At 48.3% G+C, this 6678-nt stretch overlaps 1 pseudogene; it reads right to left on the reverse strand.

Moving 5' to 3' along the window:
* Window positions 1-3338: 3338 nt before the first annotated feature.
* Window positions 3339-6311, reverse strand: LOC130109767 (uncharacterized protein K02A2.6-like; annotated as a pseudogene).
* Between the last annotated feature and the right edge of the window lie 367 nt (window positions 6312-6678).

Consider the following 6678-nt stretch of genomic DNA (forward strand, 5'->3'; position numbering starts at 1 on the left):
GTGATGCCAGCATGTTTCTAACGTGTCTTTAACATGTGATGCTGCGATGCCAGCGTGTTTCTAACATGTCTTTAACATGTGATTCTGCGATGCCAGCGTGTTTATAACATTACTTTAACATGTGATGTGTGATGCCAGCATGTTTCCAACGTGTCTTTAACATGTGATGCTGCGATGCCAGCATGTTTCTAACATGTCTTTAACATGTGACGGTGATGCCCGCATGTTTCTAACATGTCTTTAACATGTGATGGTGTGATGCCAGCATGTTTCTAACCTGTCTTTAACATGTGATGTGTGATGTCAGCGTGTTTCTAACATGTCTTTAACATGTGACGGTGTGATGCCAGCGTGTTTCTAACATGTCTTTAACATGTGATGCCAGCGTGTTTATGACATGCCTTTAACATGTGATGGTGTGATGCCAGCATGTTTCTAACCGGTCTTTAACATGTGATGTGTGATGCCAGCATGTTTCTAACATGTCTTTAACATGTGTCGGTGTGATGCCAACGTGTTTCTAACATGTCTTTAACATGTGATGCTGTGATGCCAGCGTGTTTATGGCATGCCTTTAACATTTGATGCTGTGATGCCAGCGTGTTTCGAACATGTCTTTAACATGTGATGCTGTGATGCCAGAGTGTTTCTAACATGTCTTTAACATGTGATGTGTGATGCCAGCGTGTTTCGAACATGTCTTTAACATGTGACAGTGTGATGCCAGCGTGTTTCTAACGTGTCTTTAACATGTGACAGTGTGATGCCAGCGTGTTTCTAACATGTCTTTAACATGTGTCGGTGTGATGCCAACGTGTTTCTAACATGTCTTTAACATGTGATTCTGTGATGCCAGCGTGTTTATGACATGCCTTTAACATGTGACGCTGTGATGCCAGCGTGTTTGACATGCCTTTAACATGTGATGCTGTGATGCCAGTGTGTTTGACATGCCTTTAACATGTGATGTTGTGATGCCAACGTGTTTCTAACATGTCTTTAACATGTGACAGTGTGATGCCAACGTGTTTCTAACATGTCTTTAACATGTGATGATGTGATGCCAGCATGTTTCTAACCTGTCTTTAACATGTGATGTGTGATGCCAGCGTGTTTCTAACATGTCTTTAACATGTGACAGTGTGATGCCAGCGTGTTTCTAACGTGTCTTTAACATGTGACAGTGTGATGCTAGCGTGTTTCTAACGTGTCTTTAACATGTGACGGTGTGATGCCAGTGTGTTTTTAATATGTCTTTAACATGTGACAGTGTGATGCCAGCGTGTTTCTAACATGTCTTTAACATGTGTCGGTGTGATTCCAACGTGTTTCTAATGTCTTTAACATGTGATGGTGTGATGCCAGCATGTTTCTAACGTGTCTTTAACATGTGACGGTGTGATGCCAGCATGTTTCCAACATGTCTTTAACATGTGATGGTGTGATGCCAGCATGTTTCAGGGTATTTTACAGGCTGTGTTCGGTCTTTGCCAGTTCCGTCTCGATTTATAGTCCCAGCACTGCCTCGGCAAGTCACACATGCGTCACACTTTCACTCAGTCTACTTCCACACAAACAGCGCTGTGCCTTATTGCTTCAGGGGATGCAGTACTTGAGTACTGGCTGCGTTTACTTGCAAGTGTGCAGCAGGGCTGGACAGCCTCTGGTTCTGTGGGTTAGTGTTCTGCAGAAACCCGTCCGTCAGCAAAGATGCTTTCACCCTGCTTTCCAACCAGGAGCCTTCCTGGCTTCCTCCTCATATGCTGCCCAGTGACCACGCAGATGATGAGTGGCGGATGAAAGAAAGGGATGGGCGATTAAAAAAAAGTCAATCAAATCATCAGTTTTAATCATATCACATCATCTTTGAATTTATGAAAACATTTGATGTTTTTTATCAGATTTTGCTGAATTCACATGACTTTTCAGAATCGAAATCACAAAGACTTTGTCATGTCATGCACTTGTGTACGTGAAATGAAACTAAACATCCGTTTCCCCCAGCCCACAGCAGTGCAACACAAAGACAACAACACATCCAAAATCTACAAGAACACACATACCCACACCAACACATCCACACTAAACAAGACAAATCACTGCCCAGGAGATCAAACGCCAGCCAGGATGACTGCCGGCCTGCAGGGACTAGCCGTTAGCTTAGCCTGCCCCGCTTCCGCGTCTCTTCCAGTGCAGCTCCGGGCAGGGCCGTGGTCCCTGGGCCCACAGGACAGAAGCCCAAGCTCTCCCAGCTGACCCAGCACCAGCTCTCCCAGCCGACCCAGCGCCAGCTCTCCTGGCCAACCCAACGCCAGCTCTCCCAGCCGATCCAGCGCCAGCTCTCCCAGCCAACCCAGTGCCAGCTCTCCCGGCCTACCCAACGCCAGCTCTCCCAGCTGACCCAGCGCCCGCTCTCCCGGCCGACCCAGCGCCAGCTCTCCCAGCCGACCCAGCGCCAGCTCTCCCGGCCGACCCAGCGCCAGCTCTCCCGGCCTACCCAGCGCCAGCTCTCCCGGCCGACCCAGCGCCAGCTCTCCCGGCCAACCCAACGCCAGCTCTCCCGGCCAACCCAACGCCAGCTCTCCCGGCCTACCCAACGCCAGCTCTCCCGGCCGACCCAGCGCCAGCTCTCCCAGCCGACCCAGCGCCAGCTCTCCCCAGCGCCAGCTCTCCCGGCCTACCCAACGCCAGCTCTCCCAGCTGACCCAGCGCCAGCTCTCCCGGCTGACCCAGCGCCAGCTCTCCCAGCCATCACACGAAGACGAGCCTGGACGCAGACGCGGACTGTGGTATACTGACTACCTGTTGATATTATACTTACCTGCAGTACCACCCCACACCCTAAGGAGGTACAGTTGACTCCTAGGGTTATCAAGTTGATGAGTTGAGATATACAGAGAGTAAGTAGTGATAACTGAAATGACAACATGTGAATCTGTACGCTGTTCCGTGAGACTGAATAAAATCGGTAAACCCGAATCCGGTGAAACTCCATCTTTTCATAAAGAACACGTTATCACATATTTCCCTCCCCCCTTAAGAGTAAACTACTCGGGTGAGCTTTAACCTCAAGTTACCTTTTCTCTTTTTAAACTGCTCACACATTGTACTGTAACAGTAATGCAAAACTAAATAAAATGTTTAACTTAATCAAGTGTTCAAAGTTAATTTCAACATTTCATATTATGACAATGTTTACCCGTGTGTGTTTTTTTAAATTTTTTTTTTACATATCATTTTTGAACATAGCACAAGAATGAACTAGGAAGGTGGGTAGACTACCAGCCTTCCGGTGATTCCCAGAGCGCATTCTTGCTCTTGCTTGAGGGATCTCACTACTAACTTACAAAGTCTTTCAGGTAAGCAGGAGCCTGTCTTGTGCGCTCAGAGGGGCGCAGTACTGGTGGTGGGTCTGCTCTCACGTCTGGCGGGTCTGGAGGGTGAACCTCAGCTATCTCAGCAGGCTCAGAGACTTCCCCTTCCACTGAAGCAGGGACCGTCGAGTCTGTAGGCAAGGCCTCCGCTGCTTGCTCCGGCTCCTGAAGAGTGGTAGGCTTCTCTGTCACCTCCGTCATGGACGTCTCGGTCATTGTTGCATGCCGTCTCCGTATTTGGTCAACATGACGTCTCATGACGCGTCCATCTCCTGTCTGTACCGTGTAGGATACAGGTCCTGTGTTCTGCTCGACGACCGCTGGTACCCACTTGGGCCCGTAGCTGTAGTTACGGATGTACACATCATCACCAGGGGAAAAACTTCTCCACCTACTGTGTGTGTCATGTTTTTCCTTTTGTTTAAGTTGTTTCTTACGTATCTTGGACTTCACATCAGGCAGTAGAAGATCTAGTGTTGAACGTAGTCTCCTGGACATCAGCATTTCCGCTGGTGACAAGCCAATAGTGGTTTGCGGTGTGATTCTGTAATTGAATAGAAATCTGGCTATTTTTGTTTCTAAAGTGTCTCCTTTTATTTTCTTTATACCTTGTTTGAATGTCTGCACGGCTCTTTCAGCCAGGCCGTTTGATGCCGGGTGGAAGGGCGCAGATGTCACGTGCTGTATGCCATTCTGTTTCAGGAACGTCTCAAACTCTTGGCTTGTGAAGCAAGTTCCGTTGTCAGATACAATTGTCTGGGGCAGCCCGTGCGTGCTAAAGCACTGTCTGAGCTTTTCGATAGTTGCTTGGCTTGTTGCGGTATTCGTTGGATACACGTCAATCCATTTGGAGTGTGCGTCTACGATGATAAGAAACATCTTACCTAGATGAGGGCCGGCATAATCAATGTGAAGTCTGTTCCAGGGTGTCTCAGGCCACTCCCAGGGGTGGAGAGGCGCTGCGGCTGGAGACTTCCTGTTTTCCTGACATGTGTGGCAGGACTGTACTTCCCTTTCAATGTTGGAGTCCATCCCTGGCCACCATATGTACGAAAGTGCTAAGCCCTTCATTCTAGATATACCTGGGTGTGTGTGGTGTAGTTGTTTCAAGATGGCTTCCCTTCTCCTCTTCGGAACAACCACTCTCGCCTCCCAGAGCACACATCCATCTTTCACACTACGTTCCAGTCTTCTCTGACTGTAGGGTTTGTATGCCGTTTCCACCTCTTTTGGCCATCCTTTCAGACACCAAAGGAGCACTTGAGAGAGTGTCTCATCTTTCGCCGTCCACTGCTTTACCTGTGCTGTTGTGATAGGTGGATCTTCCATCACATCCAGCATCAGGACTTGTTCTGTGTCGTCTTCCTCCTCTGTTTGTGGCAGCAGCAACCTGCTCAGTGCATCTGCATTTGCGTGTTCCTTGCCGGGTTTGTATATGATTTTGTACTCGTAAGCTCTCAGCAGTGTTGCCCACCTTTGCACTCTTGGTGACCCCATCTGTGGCACTGGCTTCTTCTCATGAAAAAGTTATATTAGCGGTTTGTGGTCAGTGCTGATTGTGAATGTAAGTCCATAGATGTATTTATGGAACTGCTTGATTCCGAACATGATGGCTAACCCCTCCTTATCGAGCTGCGAGTAGCGCTTCTCGGCTGGTGTCAGTGTGCGTGACATGAAGCCTAATGGCTTTTCACTTCCATCTCCCATGACATGTCACATCACGGCACCAACTCCGTATGGTGAGGCGTCGCATGCCAGCACCAAGTCCTTGTCTGCTGTGTAGTGACCCAGGACTTTGGCCAATTTCAGCAGCTGTTTGGACACACGGAAAGCGTCCTCCTGTTCCTTTTTCCAGGCCCATGGAGCGTCTTTTCTAAACAGCTGCTGTAATGGAGCTAAACGTGTGGCAAGATTGGGGAGAAATTTGTTATAGTAATTTAACAGGCCTAGGTACGCCTTAAGCTCAGTCACTGTGGTTGGCGGTGAGGCCTCCTCAATGGCTCTCACCTTACTATGTACTGGGTGCAGACCATCAGCATTGATCCTGTGACCTAAGTATTCCACTTCGGCCTGTAAGAATGCACACTTGCATCTGTGAAGTCGCAGACCGGCTTCTTTGTGTCGCCTGAGCACCTCGTCCAACGTGCTCAGGTGTTCGGATTCATCTCTCCTCGTCAATAATATGTCATCTAAATAAACAGCTACCCTAGGCAGGCCTTGTAACAGACTTTCCATCTTTCTCTGAAAAATCGCAGGTGCTGACGATACTCTGAACGCAAGCCTACTGTAGGTGAACAGGCCTCTGTGTGTGTTTATTGTTAGGTATTTCTTGGACTCGTCATCCATGATGATCTGTTGATAGGCGTGGCTTAAATCGAGCTTGGAGAACTGTTTCCCTCCTGCTAGTGTATTGAACAGGTCTTCGACGCGGGGAATAGGGTATTGCTCTAGAGAAGAGGCGCCATTTACTGTTAGTTTGTAATCACCACATATCTTGACTGAACCATCCGGCTTCAGGACAGGTACAATGGGCGCCGCCCACTCAGCATACTTAACAGGCGCTATAATGCCCGCCTTCAGTAGTCTCTCTAGCTCCTCTTCTACTTTCGCCCTCATGGCATACGGAACTGAGCGGGGCCTGTGAAACTTGGGACGGGCTTCAGCAGATACACGAGTTGTGGCTTTCATGCCTTTTAACATGCCAAGTTCTTGCTTGAAAACATCCTCATGCTTTATGAGCACTTCCGGTAATCTCTGTGTCTGTGTCCTCATATGCTTTATCTCATCCTACTTCAGCTTCAGGGCCTCTAGCCATCCTCTTTCTAACAAGCTAGGTCCAGTACCTTTCACCACCACTAGGGACGTCTTCCCCTGTTGCGCGTAGTTTACTTCCACTTCAGCCACTCCTACTACTTTAATTGTCTCTCCTGTGTATGATTTGAGTGAGAGTTTGGTTTGTTTTATTGACGGGCGTTGTTTTTCTTCCCACGCCTCATTAAACTTCATTTCATTCATGACGCTCACACTACACCCTGTGTCAATTTCAACATTTACTTTCTTCTTATTCACTTCCACATTTACTTCAAATGGCTTTATTCTCTTTATGGAGGTTTCCGTTTTCAGGCAAGTTAATGTAAATGCCTCTTCTTCTTGTTCCGAACCCTCACTATCCTGCCTCCCACACTCACAGCCTACATTGTGTGATGGATGTGGCCGCGCGCGTCGCTCTGATCTGTTATGTGTGATTTCTCAGTGGGGCGCGGTGCACCTCCTCTGTTTCTGTTTCTACAAGCCTTGGCAATAT

This window comes from Lampris incognitus, chromosome 3 (assembly GCF_029633865.1).
Source record: "Lampris incognitus isolate fLamInc1 chromosome 3, fLamInc1.hap2, whole genome shotgun sequence".
NCBI lineage: Eukaryota > Metazoa > Chordata > Actinopteri > Lampriformes > Lampridae > Lampris > Lampris incognitus.